The sequence below is a fragment of the Musa acuminata genome, chromosome BXJ1-8 (genome assembly GCF_036884655.1).
Source record: "Musa acuminata AAA Group cultivar baxijiao chromosome BXJ1-8, Cavendish_Baxijiao_AAA, whole genome shotgun sequence".
Lineage (NCBI taxonomy): Eukaryota > Viridiplantae > Streptophyta > Magnoliopsida > Zingiberales > Musaceae > Musa > Musa acuminata.
Genome location: NC_088334.1, coordinates 14,814,870 through 14,834,202, shown reverse-complemented (window position 1 = coordinate 14,834,202; position 19,333 = coordinate 14,814,870).

The window sequence follows — 19,333 nt, the reverse complement described above, 5'->3', positions numbered from 1 at the left end:
TCCAACTTTGAGAGAAAGATGAATTTTTAGCTCATTTTGAAGAATAAAGGTCATTAAGCCAAAATGGATCATATTAAGAATTGTGAGCTTATTCATGAATAAAGGTCATTCAGTCGGTGGCTGGTAGCCTGCAAGGGCTAGCAGCCACACCGCCCGTAATAGTAGCACTTGCAGTGGCCCTCACCCGTAGGGGCGATGTCACCTGTAGGCATAACACCCACGGGCGAGCCACCTACGTGGGGCGGCGCTCGCCTGTGGGCAACTAGCTCGCAAGGGCGCTCGCCTATAGTTGTAACATCCCATTAGTCCCACATCGGAAGTGGGCAATGTGTATGATTAGCTTATAAGGGCCTGATGAGTGTATTACGTTAACTCCTGCTTAAGAATTTTGGTCCGTGGTTGAAGGACCAAAATGAAGTTATTGGCCAGTTAGTATATCAGACTCAGGAGTTATTGGCCAGTTAGCACATCAGACTCAGGTCGTCGTGACATTTGGTATCAGAGCCGACCTAGCATTTGGGCAGGGTGAGAGGGCTCGAGTAGGAAAGGGCTACCCCTGGATGGAGTCGAGAACTCATCACGGAGTGGAGCCACCACTAAGTTAATCCTCACATGCACTAGGGTTCGATCTGCGGACCAGTTAACGTAGTACACTCAGGCCCTTATAAGCTAATCATACACAGAGTTCACGACTCCATCCACGGGTAGCCCTTTCCTACTCGAGCCCTCTCACCCTGCCCAAATGCTAGGTCGGCTCTGATACCAAATGTCACGACCTGAGTCTGATGTGCTAACTGGCCAATAACTCCATTTTGGTCCTTCAACCATGGACCAAAATGCTTAAGCTGGAGTTAACGTAGTACACTCATCAGGCCCTTATAAGCTAATCATACACATTGCCCACTTCCGATGTGGGACTAATGGGATGTTACAATAGTGGCTCTCACCCGTGAGCATAGTGCCGGGGGGTGAGCCATCGATGGGCACGAGTGCCCCCCCCCCCCATGTAGTGGTCGTTGTCGGCGGGGTAGCGACGGCCACAATGCAGTAGTAGGGAAAGAGGGTAAGGGTTTTCTGAGCAAAAGTTAGTTTTACCCCTTAGAATTTCAGAAATTTTGAGTTATGTCCTTTCTATCTAAATTATCAAAATACCCCTAACAATTCAAAAAATTCCCTACATGTCCAGAATTTCAAAAAATATTAATTAATTAAAAGTTTATTTTATTATTATTATTATTATCTAGTAGTCCTACATAATGATAATGTGTACATGTGATGTATGATGTGGACGGATGATCATGGACCGTATGATATGTGTACATATGATGTGATTATTATTATTAAGGCCTACGAGTCTCTATTTTTCTCATTTATTGTCAGGCCTACGTGCTCATGATTAAGTTGTAATCATACGAGGAGGCACAACGGGAGTATGGAAGCGATAATGGGACTTGCAAAACGGATGATCGTGATGCATAGAGATGCCGACAAAATTGACAAGGACGAGATGGACGATCACAAGGCATGGAGATGCACCGTTGCACACATAGATCTTGAAGTGAGTGATTAGGCTCATTGGCTCAGGCTTAATCACATTAGGCTATGGTCCATGATCATCTGGTGTGATTGCTCATATGATATGTGATTGCTTGTACATCTACTATATATGTATATATATTTGCATGCGATGTAGATATGTATGTGTGTGATATGTCATATTAGGAGACCAAATAAAAATCTTCTCTCAATAATTTTAAGTCGGCAAACGTGAGGCAATTAGATTAACCCACGTGGCCTACCATCGTTATAGGTAGGGACCAATTTTCGACGTAGGTTGAGTTGGTCGAGTCCCTCAAGGTTCACCTATATCACTATTCACTATCTTACCTACAACATAGAGATGTCACCGGTGACCTAAGGACATTGTATGTTTAGTCGAGTCCCTTAAGAGTGTATCATCGAATCAAACTCATCTTGTAACGATGGTGTTGACTTAACTGAACATCATGGTTGATTGAGTCCCTCGGGACCATAGTGGTTCAGAGGCTAAATAGGACGAGAATCATAAGAAGTTATGATCGGCAAGAGTTGCCTACCTTTACAGGCTTAGCATGATTAGTCGAGTCCCTCGAGATTACGTTAAAATACCGATTGGATCCCGATCCCCACTAGAGATCCGCTGGGGGTCTTCGATTGACATACCAAAGGGAGTTATATGTTTCGTGAGAAAATAGTTGGAGTAAATTAAGATACAAGTCCATATCTTATTTATTTATTTTTATGCAAACTTTGCATGTTATTTATTTCTGCTACATCTTTATTCTTAGAAATATTGCTTTTAAATCTCTTATGTGGCATACTTGATGTCAACCATTTTATTAGTCCAAATTATATGGATTAGCTTCGCAACTTAAGAATTATTCTCACGGCGGAGAAAATCGCGTATGTCCTTGATACAATGATGCCTACGCCTAAGGAAGGGGCAAGAAAGGATAAGATTGCTCGCTACGTGAAGTACATAGATAACTCCACTCTTGCTCAGTGTTATATGTTGGGCTTCATGACTCCTAAGTTATAGAGACAGCATGAAAAGATGGATTCTATATCTATTCTCCTACTTATCTGTAAATTATTTGAGGAATAGGGAAGGACTCAGTGATATGAGATATCCAAGAGTCTCTTTCGTGCTAGGATGACTAAGGGGACACTAGTTCAAAACCATGTCCTAAAGACGATTGAGTGGATAGAGAAAGTCACAGGTCTGGGAATGGTCATAAAGGATAACTTGTGTGTGGATCTTATGCTTCAGTCCTAAAGACGATTTCTTTTCATAGTTCATTACAAATTTTAATATGAACAAGCTTGAGATGACCCTCCCTAAGCTCCTCAATATGTTAAGGGAGACAGAGAGCACTATCAATAAAAAGAAGCCAATTCTTTCTACTAGTGAGACTAGAAAGAAAAAGAAGGAAGAAAAGTCGCTTAAGAAAAACAAGGGTAAAGTAGACTGGGTAAAGCAAAGATTGTTATAAAAAGGACCCAGCAAAGGACAAAGGCCAATGCTTCCACTATGGCAAAGATGAGCATAAGAAGAGAAACTACAAAGAGTACCTTATAGAGAGGGTGAAATTGAAGCTTGGAGAAGCTTTAGGTACATTCATGATCAGTCTCCATTTGTCATACTCTTATGATAATACATGGGTATTGGATACTGGTAGTGCTTATCATATTTGTAATTCGTTATAGGTTTTGACAAGATCTAGGAGACTGGTGAGAGACGAGATAGACCTCAAGATGGACAATGAAGCAAAAGTTATTGTAGTAGTTGTTAGCGAGGTTTCCCTATATCTGCTTAGTGAAGCTATTATTGCATTGGATGCATGCTATTTTATTCCTTCAATTATCAAAAATATTATTTCTTTTTATGTTTGACAGTTTATGGATATAAATTAGTTTTTGAGAACAATGGCTGTTCAATATTATTAGACGATGAGATCATCACGAGAGGAATATTGCATAATGATTTATTTATGCTTGACACTACTCCATATATCATGAATGTAAGTATGTCCAAGAGGAAACGAGATGAGGTGAATAGTGCATACCCGTGATATGGTAGGCTAAGTCACATCCATGAGGGAAGGATTCAAAAGTTGCTAAAGGATGGATATCTAGATCCATTCGAATATGAGTCAGAGTCAAATGCAACTTGCGAGCCTTGCTTTCATGGAAAACTAACCAACTCTCCTTTTTGTGGAACTAGAGAGAGAGTCATTGAATTGGAACTCATGCATAGTTATGTATGTAGACCCATGTCAACTCATGTCATAGGTGGTTACTCCTACTTTATTACTTTTATTAATAATTTCTTATATTATGGATATGTGTACTTGATGAAGTACTAGTCCGAGGCCTTTGAGAAATTCCGAGAGTATAAAAATAAAGTGGAGAACCAGACTAGAAAATGTATCAAGACTCTTTGATCAGATCGAGGAGGTGAGTACTTGAGTACAGAGTTTACCCAATTTCTCAAGGACTATGAGATTCTATCCAAATGACACCTCCTTATACACCTTAGCTCAATGGTGCATCTGAAAGGAGAAAGCATACACTATTAGAAATGGAGTGGTCAATGATGAGCTTCATTGACCTACCCATCTCATTCTGGAGATACGCCCTAGAGACCATAGCTTAACTTTTGAATGGAGTTTCAACTAAGTCGGTAGTGTCTACACCATATGAGATATGAAAATGAAAAAAGCCCAATATTAAGGTTGTTAAGATTTGGGACTGCCCTACCTACATTAAAAGACACAACCCCGATAAGTTGAAATCCAAGACGGAGTGGTGTAAGTTCGTGGGATACTCCAAAGAATCTTGTGGGTATTATTTCTATCATCCCAAGGACCAAAAGGTCTTTATAGCCAAGTGAGCAGTATTCCTTAATAAGGAACACATTCTTAGTGGAGATAGTGTGAGCGTGATAGAGTTGAGCGAGGTTGGAGAACCTAGCTCAAGCACCACTCTGCAGCCCAAGTCTGTTCAAGTTCTAACTTTATTTAGGTCTGACAAAGTATCCTATCCTCCTAAGAGATATGTGGGACACATTAGAGAAGATGTTGAGAATATTGATCCTCAAACTTACGAGGAGGGTATTACAAGTATAGACTCTAGGAAGTGGCAAGAAGTCATGAATTCTGAGATGGATTACATGTACTATAATAAGGTTTGGAACCTAGTTGATGTACCCGAGGGTATTGTACCCATCAGTTGCAAGTGGATATTTAAGAAGAAGATCAGAGTAGATCGAAAGATAAAGACTTATAAAGCAAGACTAGTGGCTAATGGGTATTATCAAAGGCAAGGTATTGACTATAATAAAACCTTCTCACTCGTAGCTATTCTAAAATCCATCCAAATTCTATTGGCTATTGCAGCACACTATGATTATGAGATCTGGTAGATGGATGTGAAAACCACATTCCTTAATGACAACCTTAAGGAGGAGGTGTATATAATATAGCTTGAGAGATTCGTGTCTAAGGACTATCCAGATAGGGTTTGTAGATTGCTTAGGTCCATTTATGGACTGAAGCAAGCTTCCTAAAATTGGAACATAAGATTTGATGTGGCGATCAGATCTTATAACTTCGTTAAGAACAAAGATAAGCCTTATGTGTATAGGAAAGTAAGTGGAAGCGCTATCACCTTCTTGGTGTTACATCTTGATCATTGGGAATGATATAGAAATGCTATCCATAGTAAAAGCTTGGTTATTTAGACACTTCTCTATGAAGGACTTAGGGGAAGCATCCTATATCTTGGGGATTCGAATCTATAAAGATAGATCCAAGAGGATGATTGGCTTGTCCCAATCCAGATACATAGACACCATTGTCAAAATGTTTGGCATGAAAAATTTCAAGAGAGGTCTCATACTAATGAGACATGGGATATCGCTTTCTAGGAGTATTTCCCCAAAGACTCCTGAAGAAAGGGCGAACATGAATAGAATACCCTATGTCTTAGTGATAGGGTTTATCATGTATATCATGCTATGTACCAGGCCTGATAGTATATACTTTGAGTGTCATGAGTAGGTATCAGGTGGATCCAAGCTTAGAGCATTGGAAAGTAGTAAAGTATATCCTTAAATACTTTAGAAGGACTAAGAATCTTTTACCTGTATATGGAGGTAGTAGCCTCAAGGTTGAAGGCTGTATACTCAAGTTTCCAATCCGATGTCGATGATAGCAAGTCTAATTCGGGGTATGTGTTCACCCTAAATAGAGGAGTAGTATGTTAAAAGAAGCTAGATACTATTGCTGACTCGACCGTAGAGGCGGATTACATTGTTGTAGCAGAGGCAGCAAAGGAGGGAGTTTGGATGAAGAAGTTCATTATAGATTTGGGAGTCGTGCCAAGTAGTGAGGAGCTGATTCCCTTGTATTGCGATAATAACTGAGCGATTGCTCAAGCAAAGGAACCCGAGTCTCATCATAAGTCTAAGCACGTTCTAAGGAGATTCTACCTGATTAGAGAGATCGTGACTTGGTGAGATGTAGTAGTGGAAAGAGTTCTATCCGAAGATAACATTGCAAATTCACTAACAAAGCCATTATCTCATATTATCTTCGAGCATCAAAGGGGTCTGATGGGGATCAGACACATATGTGATTGGCTTTATGTCAAGTGGGAGATCGCTAGTCATAGGTATCTTGCAAGCTAATCACGTGAGTGATGGCATGTGTGACATGATACATATTTTGTTTGCTTACTATATTTTGGCATTTTATCACTTTATATTGCTTGTTGCATATATGCATATGTATTATGATGTTCATAGATCTGTGTAATGGGAATCAGATCGTAATGAGATCATGATAATAAGACTGATTCACCTTTAAACACAAACCCTAAATAATCTTGGTCATAGGTTATTCGAAATGGACATCGAGATAACTAAACAAGCTAGTGTGTTATATACCCATCAATATGATAGAGGCAGCCTCAAAGCTACTCGTGTGGGGATACTAGGGCTATAGTGCAGGTGCTCATTTGGGAATAAGTTCACTGATTGATTCGCTCACGGAATGTTTGATGGTTAATAATACCTTATTGTCAGTCAACGATTCTATTATCCTAGTGGTGTACCTAGTCCTTAGACTTGAGATACCAAGGATGTCCTGTATGAGTATTCCACTCTTCGATACGGGACTTATAGGCTTGGAAGTTCTAAATATAGCACAGTTAGTCATCGGGAATCATCTACTCTCGGTGTAATGAGAGAAATATCTCATATATTCTTACTCAAACAATTCCTCGACTAGGGTCATTCAGATTGAGAGAGAAAGAGTTCTATGAGAGAATCTTATTAGAGCAAGACTCGAGTAGTAACTATATAGGTCTGACAGTACCATGCTCGGTATATAGTCTCTAGGATATTATATGGATGAGGGACTCTAGGTACATGGTAATTGAGAATAGATAGGTTCAAAGTATTTGATTTTCCTATATCGTCTAAGGACTACAGCGTAGTGGCCTAGTACGTCTGTAGTCGAAGAGTCAAGTGAATTATTATGGAGATAATAATTCATTGAGCTAGAAGGAGTTCTAACAAGTATGACTCACAGTCAGCTCAATATTGAGCCTAGAGAATCATATATATATGGTAAGCATTGCAATGAGTAGAGGTTCGGATATCTCATATCTTATTGGATATCCAATAAACCCTTGAATTATTGTATCCTATGGATGAGATCCAATAAGAGCCAATGAGAGATTATTGGATAGAAATCCGCTAATCTAAGTGACTTAGGTAGTTGGATGGAGATCCAATACCTAATAGGACATGATCCATTAGGGTTAAGTTGATAGGAGGCTTTTATAAATAAGAGGGAACCAAACACCCATAGGTTAGAAGTTTTCGGTTACCACCTCCTATTCTCCTCGCCTCTTCTCCTCAGATAGTAGGTATAGAGTTTTGGGCAACTATTTGAGGAGTGTTGTCATAGCTTTGCTGTGTGGATCACCACTAGAGAGGAGGACGCTTGACCTCTTTCATCCTCTCCTACAGATTTGTAAAGATTTAGGGATATATGATCTCTCTAGATAAAACATAATCATTTATATATTCAGTTTTTAGTTTTACAGATTTTACGCACCAATCTTCGAACGATGATGAATACCTTTTCGAAAAATCTTGGAATTTTATTTTTTATTCTTCCGCTATGCATATGATATCACTCCTAGATTTTCCTACAAGTTCAGCATCATTTTGGCATGATTCCATTTATAATTTCTCACCCTTTATCATCAACAAAAAGGAGAATCATTCAATAAGTATTTAAAATATGCAAGTAAGTTTTACACCATTTTATGCAAGTTAGCAAATTTGTGAAATGAGAAGTTTAAGCAAAATCTTTGCAAGATAACCAATTTTTCTTCTTGAAATGGGCAAGCTAGCATTTCTCTTTAGATATGCAAGCATTTTTTGGTTCTTCTTGAGATGTGCAAGCTAGCATTTTTGCTTTTCTTGAGATGCTAGCTAGTTTCTTTCTCCCCTTTGTAAAAAAAAGGAAGAAGAAGAAGAAGGGAAGAATTCATTCATCACATGAAGAAAAGAGTCAAGTCATAAGTTTTGAAAGTCAATGAATCAAAGTTCTACTTTTGTAAATAGAAAGAGGAAGGATTCACATGGAAATGATCATCTCTTAAAAGTTCTAAGTATACCAAAAGACCATGAATAAATTTTTACTTTCCTAAGAAGGAGGAAGGATCCAAGGACATGATCATCACATAAAAGATCAAGTATGCCAAAAATCCATGAATCAAATCTCTTCTGCAGTGAATTGCAAGGAGGAACCAAGGAAACGATCTTGATTTAAAAAGAAAACTTAAGTTATGAAAAACTAAGAAATCTGAAAAATGTATAAGAGGAATTCATGCACTAAGAAGATTTAACATGCCTAATTCTCTTTTGATAAAATCAAATTGCTCCCCATTCAATGGTTTTATAAAAATATCAGCTAATTGATGTTTTGTATCAATAAATTATAGAGACATATCATGATTATTAATATGAACTCTAATAAAATGATATCTAATGTCAATATGTTTAGTTCTAGAGTGTTGAATGAGATTTTTTGTTAAATATATTGCACTAGTGTTATCGCATTTTATAGGGATGTTTTTCAAATACATTCTATAGTCTTCTAAAGTATTTTTCATCCAAATAACTTATGCACAATATGTACCTACTGCTATATATTCAGCTTTAGTTATAGATAATATAATAGAATTTTATTTTTTAGAAGACAAAGAAACAAGTACATGACCTAGAAGTTGACATGTTCTAGATGTGTATTTTCTATCTATTCTATATCCAACAAAATCAGCATCAACATAAGCAATTAATTCAAAATTTGTTTGATTTTGGATACCATAATCCTAGATTAGGAGTTCCTTTTAAATATCTAAAAATCCTCTTAATAGCTTTTGGGTGAGATTGCTTAGGATTAGATTGAAATCTAGCACATAATCTAACACTAAATATAATGTTTGTTCTAGTTGCAGTGAGATATAGTAAAGTACCTATCATACCCCTATAAATCTTTTGATCAAAATTTTCTCCATCATGGTCCATATCTAACTTTGTGGAAGTGCTCATTGGTGTGTTAATAGCCTTAAAACTATCCATATTGAACTATTTTAATAGATCTAAAGCATATCTAGTTTTACTCATAAAAATTTCATCACTCAGTTGCTTAATTTGCAATCCTAAGAAGAAAGTTAATTCACCAATTAAACTCATTTCAAACTCTTAGCTCATACTCTTGGTAAAAGACCCACATAAAGACTCATTTGAAGAACTGAAAATGATATCATCAGCATAAATTTGAACTATAAGAAAATTATTTTTAAAATATTTAATAAATAACATGGTATCAACCTTGCCTTTCAAAAAATCATTCTTAATTAGAAATGAACTAATCTCTCATGCCAAGCCCTCTAGGCTTGTTTCAAACCATAGAGAGCTTTAGACAACTTAAAAACATAATTCAGAAAAATAACATTCTCAAATCCGAGTGGTTATTCAATATAAACTTCTTCAGAAATAAAGCTATTAAGAAGAGCACTTTTTATATCTATTTAAAATAATTTAAAATTATTACAACTAGCATAAAAGAGAATCCTTATGGCTTCAAGTCTAGCTACAGGAGCGAATATTTCTTTATAATTGATACATTCTTCTTGGTTGAAACCTTTGGCCACTAATCTAGCCTTATTTCTAACCACGATATTAAATTCATCTTGCTTATTTCTAAAGACCTAGTTAGTACCAATTACTAAATGGTCACTAGGTCTAGGAATAAGCTTTCATACCTCATTTCTCTCAAATTGATTTAACTCCTCTTGCATTATAATAACCCATTAATCATCTTTTAGGGCTTCGTCAATGTATTTTGGTTCAATTTGAGATAAGAAGGCTATATTCGCATAAAAATTTTTAAAAGAAGAATGAGTTTGAACACCTTTTGATATACCTTCGATGATTAACTCCTTAAGATGAATATCTACATACATCCATTCCTTAGGTAAGGATTCCTTGGAAGTAGATGTATCCAAGTTCTTTTATTAAATTCAAAGTATCAAAATTAAAATCATCATCAAAACTATTTTTCTTAAATTCAGAAATTATATTAAAAATAACATAAATAGATTCCTCTATAACCAAAGTTCTTTTATTAAAGACACGAAAAGCTTTAGACATAGAGGAATAACCAAGAAAAATATCTTCATCGGATTTTGCATCAAATTTTCCTAAGACATCTTTTTTATTTAAAATGAAACTTTTACAATAAAAAAATTTAAAGTATAAAATGTTGGGTCTTTTATTATTCCATAATTCATGAGTTTTGAAAAATAATGGTCTTACTAGAACCCTATTCATGACATACTATGCCGTGTTAACGGCTTCGGCCCAAAAATATTTGGGTAGGCTATGTTCATTAAGCATGGTTCTTGTCATTTCTTGTAAACTCCTATTTTTTCTCTCAATAACTCCATTTTATTGAGGGTTTTTTGGAGTAGAAAAGTTATAGTTATACCCATTTAAATCATAAAAGTTTTTAAATCATGGTTTTGAAATTCACTACTCTGATCATTTCGAATAGAGGCAATCATAAAACTCTTCATTTTAAATGAATTTACAAAATTTTAAAAAATATTTAAAGCGATCACTTTTATATGCCAAGAAGCATGTCTAAGTATATTTATTATAATCATCAATAATTACAAAAGTGTATTTACTACCTCCTAGACTTGTTATATCAATTAGTCCAAATAAATCCATTTGGATTAATTATAGTGGTCTAGAGGTACTTACTTGATTTTTAGATTTAAAGCTACTCTTTATTTATTTATCTAGTTGTCATATATCATAAACTTTATCTTTGACAAATTTAATTTTAGGCATACCTCTTACAAGTTCTTTAGATGTAATTTGTGAAATTAGTTTCATACTTACATGGCTTAATCTTCTATGCCAAAGTCATGCATCATCATTTAAAACTGAAAAGCAAGTTTCATCATAAAACTCATCAAGATTAATAATAGTATAGATATTATTGGTCTTTAAGGCAATTAAGGATCTATTTATGTGTGGTATTTCTATAATACAATCATTAGATTCAAATTTGATGTTATAACCTTTATCATACAAATGACTAATGCTTAGCAAGTTATGTTTTAAATCATCTACTAATAAAATATTTTTAAATAAAAGGTTTGATTTGTTATTTATATTTCCTTTGCCAATAATTTTTCCTTCGCTGTTGTCTCCGAAGGTGACAAATCCTTCGTCTTGGTTAGTGAGCTTAGAGAAGTGTGTTAAGTCTCAGGTCATATGCATTGAGTATCCACTAGCAAGGTACCATCTCTTACTCCTAGCTTATGATTATAAACACATCTACAAGAAAGATGGTTTTCTTTTAGGTACTCATTTACCTTTGGGTCCTTTATAAATAAATCTACCTATCATTAAGTTATTTGTGGTTCCTTTAGGAACCCAAACTAATGTGTATGGACTATACCTTTTAAATAGACATTTGTAAGCAAAATGATCATATTTTTTATAAAAATTATATTTTTCTCTAAGTGAGATATGTAATGTAGGTCCTTTAACGAAGATAGTTGGCTTTTGTTGAGTGTTACTCAAAAAGCCAATTCCTTCCTTTCTATGAACATGATCTTTATTAGCAAGGATCATATTTAAAGATTTATTTTCTAATGTTTCTTATAGTAACTATAGGGAAATCTATTTTAGGACTCTAGCTAGAAGAGTCCTAATTGAGAGGGGCATTCATGTAAAACCTACATAAGCCGACCCTTATTAAAGAGATAAAGAGGCCATCTAGGTTTAGGAGGATGTTTCTTAGAGAAGAATTAGGAGTTGTAAAGGAATAGGAGTCTTGAGTAGGAGTCCTATTAGGAGTTGGTTAGAAATAGGAGTCCTATTAGGAGTTAGGGTTTAGAAGCCCTATAAATAGCCATGTATTTCTCCTCTTTTAATAAGCAATAGATGAATCTTTTCTGCAGCCTTTGAGCAGCAACTTGGAGGGAGGAACCCCTATAGAGTTCCAAGGAGGCCGATCCCCTAAAGAGATCAACCCCAAGTTTAGAATCTGCAAGGGTTCTATCACCTGGTATCAGAGTAGCATTCTTGGCGTCTCGCTGCCCTTCCATAGCCATCCATCAGCCCTCTACAACTACCCAAAGCAATTCCCACAATTGCTTAAAAGTTCGTCATCAAATTCCGCTGTCATCTCCACCACCGCAGATCATCCTTTGATCTCCTCGTGAATTACAATAGGTTATGGTTTCCGACCTTACTGCTGCTGCAATTTAGTTATCTTTATTCAAAAATCAAAAAAAAAAAATTGTTCCAAAATTGCTGCATAAACTTTTCATCACAAAGTTTTCATCTCTACGACGAAAGATACATTGCAAAATTTCAACCGCATAGCATAGATTGTTTGATCTTACTACTATATTATTTTCTATCCAAATCTTTACAAAATTTTTATGACATCTTTGACACTTCCTAACAGTAGATTTCCCTTTAGTTTTGTCAAAAAATTCTCAATATAAACCATTGATCTTTTACATCTAATCTGCTATACTTGAAAATCTGCATTGTAAAATTTTAGCCGCATAGAACTATTTGTTTGATCTTGCTACTATGTTTTTTCTATCCAAATCTCTACAAAATTTTTATAACAACTTTGACACTTCTTAAAAGCATATTTCCCTTTATTTTTGTTAAAAAATTCTCAATATAAACCATTGATCTTTTACGTCTAATCTGCTATACTTGAAAATCTGCATTGTAAAATTTCAGCCACATAGCACTGTTTGTTTGATCTTGATATTACGTTTTTTCTATCCAAATCTCTACAAAATTTTTATGATAGCTTTGACACTTCCTAACAGTGGATTTCTCTTTGGTTTTGTTGAAAAATTCTTAATATAAACCACTGATCTTTTACGTCCAATCTGCTACACTTAAAAATCTGTGCTGCAGAAAATTTCAGCCGCATATTGTTGCCTTAATCCGTCTATTTACAATCTTTTTTGAATGAAATTTCTTATACACTTTATAGATCATCTTAGCTTCCATCTAAGATTAGTCTATTGAGGAATTCATCTCTAAAAACGATTTTGTGTTGTTGTAAATTTTCATCGTAAACTATAAATTTTTCGACGAGAATTCTGCTATCGCAACTTGCACCAATTTTCTTGCTGTTACTGCCAAAATTTTCTTGATTAAATTGGACATCCTTGCTGTTATATAAACTGAGATATTTTTGTCAATTCCCTCCTCAAATCTCTTGAGTTTTTGGTGGAAATTTCATCGAGAAACTATTGTTTCTTCGACGATAATTCTGCTCTTATAAGACAGCACATATTTGTAGCAACTTCCATTGATTTCTATCAAACTTTTGCTGTCATCTACTAGAGATCTAAAACTTTCATCTACAGCCCTAAAACTCCACCAAACCAAACCCTCAAACTACACCCAAAACAGCCACAAAACAAGCCTAAATCGCAGCCTACATCCACCGTTCCACCAACCCTTTCGACCATCACTTCTCTCAAATTATACATGCCTTTAACCTGATAACAAAAGAGAAATCTTAAACTTACATATTTGGAAGCATATACGATGACATCTGAGGAGGCAATCAATGCTAAATTTGAAGCCTTCAAGGCACGAATGAAGGATAAGATTCGGACGCTCTTTACCGAACTCAGATTAGGCCGACCACTAAGCTCAAAAAAATCATAACAAGGAGAGAGCTTTGCCCAATCGCACCAAGCCCAAAGAGATGATTTCCAAGGGAGGGGAAGCTCTATGACCGACCCCAACTATCCATATATAAGAGTGGACTTCCCTAGATGGGAAGAAGGAGACCCGATTGGTTGGATCTCGCATGCGGAGCGATATTTTCGATATCACAAAACCGCGGATGCATCTATAGTGAAAATTACAGCTATACATTTTGAAGGGGATGCCATACAGTGGTTTGACTAGTTTGAACACACTTATGGAGTCCTTTCATGATGATAATTCAAAGAAGGACTACTGATCCACTTCAGGCCAACCGATTACGAGAACATTGACGGACAACTAGCAAAGATCCAACAAACCTCCACCATTTAGGAGTACCAAACCAGGTTTGAAAGGTTATTTAATCAAACTTATGATTGGTCTCAAAAATAGCTATTGGGGACCTTTATTGAGGGCTTAAAGCCGGAGATCCGAGGAGAAGTTAAAGCGCAACAACCGTACAAGCTTATGGCAGTCATTTCTTTCGCACGACATCAAGAGGAGCAATTGAACCATGAAGCTTGGAGGACTAGGGTCGCTCCTTGACTAGCAATATTGAAGCCTTCAGCCCCCTCTACTATCAACTGAGTCCCTACACTAAAGAGGTTAATAAGAGAAGAGCTTCGTGAGCGATATGCGAAGGGGTTATGTTGGCATTGTGATGAGTCATGGAGCCGTGAGCATCGCTGTAGTAAAGGGAGACTTCTTATGATTGAACCAATAGAAGAAGAGGTCATTGAACATCCAGAAGAGAGTCTTGAACATAAAGAAGAAGATGCAGAAGAAGAGCCACAACTGACCGAAGTTACGGTACATGCACTAGCCGGCTACTCAAACCCGCAAACGATGAAAGTTGAAGGCCTTCTCAAACAACAACTGATCATTGTTCTCATCGACACGGGCAGTACTAATAACTTTATAAATAGTAAGGTTACTGTCCAGATGGCCTTACCTACCGAGAATTACAGCAAGTTTGATGTTAAGGTTGCCGACGGATGGATTTTGAAATATGATCGTAGGCACCCGCGAGTGAAACTGTTGTTGCAGGACCAAGAGATAATTACATATTTCTTCCTCCTCCCTCTTGATGATCATGAGGCCATGCTCAGAATTGAATGATTGATGACATTAGGTGATAATTTTTCAAATTTTATGAAACTAATTATGAAATTTTACAGTAAAGGGAAACAGGTGATACTACACGGGAAACGTGGGGGCGACGTAATGACGATTTGCACACAACAAATGAAGAAGGTTTTGCATAAAGCATGCAGTGGCTTTTTAGTACAACTTGAGTAGCAAACTAAGGGAGAGCCAACAAAATTTGAAGATCCAAATCTACTTCCTTTACTTGCTGAATTTTCAGATATATTTGACGAACCGTGCAACCTACCTCTTACCCGTTGGCATGATCATTGTAAAACGATTCTTCTAGGCAAATCTCCAGCAAATACTCAGCCATATTAGTATCCACATCTCCAGAAGGATGAAATGGAAAGGATTGTAAAAGAGATGCTCGAAACAGGAGTTATTCGGCCAAGTTGCAACCCCTAATCTTCACTGATGCTCCTCGTATGAAAGGACGGAACATGGCGATTGTGTATTGATTACCGAGCTCTCAATGGCATAACCATCAAGGACAAATACTCTATTCCAATAGTAGATGAATTACTAGATGAAAGGGAGCATAAATCTTCACAAAGCTGGACCTTTGATCCAGGTATCATCAAATACGAGTGTGCAAAGAAGACATACCAAAAACTACCTTTTGAACACACAATAACCACTACAAATTTTTTCTTTCTTCAACAGAAGGTGGAATATCTTAGGCATATCATATCAGAGGAAGGTATGGTAGTGGACCCCTTCAAAATAGGAGCAATGCAAAACTGGCCGACCCTGAGGAACATAAAATTGCTACATGGCTTTCTAGGTTTAATAGGCTTCTACCGCAAGTTCGTAAAAAACTATGGAAAGATCAGTGCACCACTTACTTCCTTACTGAAAAAAGATGTCTTCCAATAGTCGAACAGAGCCTCCGCTGCCTTTGACAAACTTAAGGCAGCTATGACGACGACGTCGGTGCTAGCACTACCAGATTTCAACCGACCCTTCATTATTAAGACCGACGCATCTGGAGTTGGAATTGGAGTCATTCTCATGCAAGATGGTCGACCACTCATATACACTAGCAAGGAATTATCTCCCTCCTATCAAATTAAGTCAATATATGATAAGGAGATGCTTGTCATTGTGCACGTAGCAACGAGGTGGAGACCCTACTTGATTGGTCGACGTTTTCAAATTAAATCGACCATAAAAGCCTTAAGTACTTTTTGGAGTGAAAGATATCATCCCCTGAGTAGCAAATATGGGTAACAAAACTTCTTGGATTTGATTATGAAATAATTTACAAAAAGGGGAAAGAGAATGTTGTTGTAGATGCACTTTTGTAGCTACCCGAGTATTCGGCCGTTTCACTTCCGACCAGCGACTTCCTTAAGGATATTAAGATGGAATGGCAGAAAGATCCAGAGACTATTAAGATCATAAAAAAATTGGAAGAAGCACCAAGCTCCGTGGCTCATTACAATTGGGATTTAAAAGAATTGCGCTATAAGGGTCACATTGTGCTTATGACAAATTCTACTTGCATCTTCATGAGCAGATTTTAGACAAAGTTATTCCATATGCATGGTACTAAATTGAAAAGGAGTATGGCATATCACTCACAAACCGACGGCCAGACGAAAGTTATAAATAGGTGCTTGGAGATAGCTCAAAGCCACCCACCAAATATGACTACCCAAGGAGAACTCCAGACCCAGCCAAGTGCCATTATTGATCGATGGATCATGACTCGACGACGACGACCCACTACTGAAGTGCTAATACAGTAGGTGAACCTACAAACAGAAGATACCACTTGAGAGAACTATGACGACTTGAAGATCAAATTCTCAGAATTTATGAATCATCAGCCTCGAGGACAAGGCTGATTTGAAGAGGACGGGTCTGTTAAGACTCTAGCTAGGAGAGTCCTAATTGAGAGAGACATTCATGTAAAACCTACATAAGCCGACCCCTATTAAAGAGGTAAAGAGGTCAGCTAGGGTTAGGAGGATGTTTCTTAGAGAAGAATTATGAGTTGTAAAGGAATAGGAGTCTTGAGTAGGAGTCCTATTAGGAGTTGGTTAAAAGTAGGAGTCTTAAGTAGGAGTCCTATTAGGAGTTAGGGTTTAGAAGCCCTATAAATAGCCATGTATTCCTCCTCTTTTAATAAGTAATAGATGAATCTTTTCTGTAGCCTTTGAGCAGCAACTTGGAGGGAGGAAACCCTATAGAGTTCCAAGGAGGCCAATCACTTAAAGAGATCAACCCCAAGTTTCGAATCTGCAAGGGTTCTATCAATCTATTAATGACATCACATGTGTAGCGGAAGAATAGAAAACAAAATTCCTAAATTTCCCAAAAGGTGTTCGTCATCGTGTGAAGATTGGTGCGCAAAACTTAAGACATATAAAACTATGTATGAGATAGTTGTATTTTACTTAGGGAGATTGTATATCCTTGAATCCCTACAGATCTGTTAGAGAGGATAAGGAGGTCAAGTGTCCTCATCTCTAACGGTGATCTACAAAGTAGGGCTACGACAACACTCCTCAAATCTCCATGTCTACTATCTAAGGAAGAGAAGGGGAGAGGAGAATCAAAGGTGGCACCTAGAAGCCCCAACCTATGGGTCTTTAGTTCCCTCCTATTTATAGCGGTCCCTAGTTAACCCTAATGGATCATGCCCTATTGGGTACTATTGGGAAATCTAAGGGCGACATCACATGTGTAGCGGAAAAACATAAAACAAAATTCCCAATTTCCCAAATATGTATTCGTTGTCGTGTGAAGATTGGCGCACAAAATTCGTAAAACAAAAAACTACGTATATTAAAGATTGTGTTACCTAGGGAGATCATATATCCCTGAATCCTTACAGATCTATAGGAGAGGGTGAAGGAGGTCAAGTGTCCTCCTCTCTAGCGGTGATCCACACTATAGGGCTGTGACGATGCTCCTCAAAACTCCAAGGCTACTATTTAAGGAGGAGAAGGGTAAGAGAATAGGAGAGGCAACCCAAAAAGGCTCTAGCCTATAAACCATTGGTTCCCTCCTATTTATAGAGGTCCCCTATTAGCTTAACCATAATGGATTCTGCCCTATTGGGTATTGGATCTCCATTCAACTACCCAAGCCTCTTAGATTAGTGGATCTCTATCTAATAATCTCTTATTGGTTCTTATTGAATCTCATCCATAGGATTCAATAATTTAGGGGCTTATTGGATATCCAATAAGATAGAAGCTTTGGCAGATATCTCATATCTGAACCTCTACTCATCGCAATGCCTATCGTATGTGTATGACCCTCTGGGCCCAATATCGAGCTGGTTGTAAGTCATACCTATTAGAACTTCTTTTGGCTCAGTGAATTATTTTCTCTATAATGAATTAAACTATAGAATAATAAATTAAACTATTAAATTCATTATTCTATAGTATTTTGGGAATCCTACAATAGGGTGCCCCACAAGGCAAGTAGTCCCTTATCCGACTAGTAAACCTTAGCCAGTAGGGACTCCCTTGAGGCCAGGAATCCTATGCCTTTAGGCTATCTTATGTAGCTAGGAAACTCTAGCCATGAAGGAGTCCCTTGTAGCTAGGAAACCTTAGCTATAGGGCAGCCTTGGGTGGCCAGGAAAATTGGCCACCTCCTTGCCCCATGCGGCCAGGAGTCCTAGCTGCTAGGGTCTCTTAGGCGGCTAGGGTGAGGTGCCCCTTGCAGCTAGGAATCCGTGGCTGTAGGGGCTCTACCATGCTTTGGCTAAGAGTAGCATTAAATGTGTAGAAAAAGAACAAAAAATAAAAATCTTAGAAATTTTGGTAGAAAAGAAGGTTTTATTGTTGTGCAAAAATTGGTACGCAAAAACCCGTGAAACCGAAAAACCGTGCATACAAGAGAAATTATGTTACCTAGGGAGATTGTATAACCCTAAATTTCTATCGATCTATAGAAGAGGATGAAAGATGTCAACTATCTTCCTCTCTAGTGGTGATCCACATGGCAAGGGCAACGAAGACGCTCCTCAAATCATTGCCCAAATCTCCTCTTCGCGTACAACATGCAATCAAGAAGGGGCTACCCCTTCTTACTATCCACACACCCAAAATAGAGACTGCTAGCTAAGGAGGAGAGGGGGAGAGGAGAATAGGAGATGGTAGTCAAAAATCCTAACCTATAGCCCTTTGGTTCCCTCCTATTTATAGAGGACCCTTATCAACTTAACCCTAATGGATCCTACCATATTGGGTATTGGATCTTTATCCAAATACTCAAGCCTCTGAGATTAGTGGATCTCTACCTAATAATCTCTTATTGGCTCTTATTAGA